This window comes from Nycticebus coucang, chromosome X (assembly GCF_027406575.1).
Source record: "Nycticebus coucang isolate mNycCou1 chromosome X, mNycCou1.pri, whole genome shotgun sequence".
In the NCBI taxonomy this organism is placed as follows: Eukaryota; Metazoa; Chordata; class Mammalia; order Primates; family Lorisidae; genus Nycticebus; species Nycticebus coucang.
In genome coordinates, this window is record NC_069804.1 from 166,811,655 (window position 1) to 166,812,617 (window position 963).

Genomic DNA, 963 nt, shown 5'->3' on the forward strand with positions numbered 1-963 from the left:
CACCCCTCTCACCACTCACAAAAATTAACTCAAGATTGAGAAAACATTTAAACCTAAGGCAAGTTTTCCCAAGGGAAATTGTAAGAATCCTGGAAGAAAATTTTAGAAAAACTCCCTTTTTTTTTTTTGCAGTTTTTGGCTGGGGCTGGGTTTGAAACCACCACCTCCAGCATACGGGGCCAGCACCCTACTCCTTTGAGCCATAGGAGCCACCCTGGAAAAACTCTTTTATATTAGCCTATGCAAAGAATTCATGAAGAAGACTCCAAAAGCAATCTTAGCAACAACCAAAACAAATAAATGGGACATAATCAAATTAAAAAGCTTCTTCACACAGAAAAGGGCTTTCTCTATGAGTAGCACATGTGGGACAACCCAATTTCTCTTTGTGTAGAATTGACATCGAGAGATTTTGGAAGCATAATTTTTTATTACCTGGACAACTGGTGATCATTGATCCTTGAAAAACAGCTGCTGCATAGCCAAGGGTACAATGGAAAGAGCAAATAGACAATGCACAGAACAGTAGAAAATATTCATACCCTATATATCTGACTAATAAAGGACTGATAACCAAAATCTACAAAGAACCCAAGCATATCAGCAAGAAACAATCAAATCCCCATTAAAAAGTGTATTACACACTTAACATATTACCTTGTTTAATACTCACGGCTGCATCCCTACTTTTATCAAAGTAGATAATGTTATACTATTATCCCCATTTTTGTAGACAAACAATGAAAATTTTTTTAGTAGCAGAGAGACATGTATAGTTTGTTAGGTTTTGAGGAAATTATTTGACCTGTGGTGCAGCTAAATCATGTCACCTTAAACCTGATAATGGAAAAGATATGCTACATCTTTACAGAAAATCAAAGGGAATGGAACCAACATTAATTAAAAACCTCAACTAAGTCAAAAAATAAGTGAGCAGAAGACATGAACAGACACTTTTCAAAT

At 35.7% G+C, this 963-nt stretch overlaps 1 non-coding gene across 1 annotated transcript; it reads left to right on the forward strand.

The window, feature by feature from the left end:
* Positions 1-336: 336 nt before the first annotated feature.
* On the forward strand, positions 337-470 carry LOC128578854 (U11 spliceosomal RNA). The gene has a single exon (XR_008377957.1). It is a non-coding gene; the product is annotated as a U11 spliceosomal RNA (small nuclear RNA).
* The last annotated feature ends 493 nt before the right edge of the window (positions 471-963 follow it).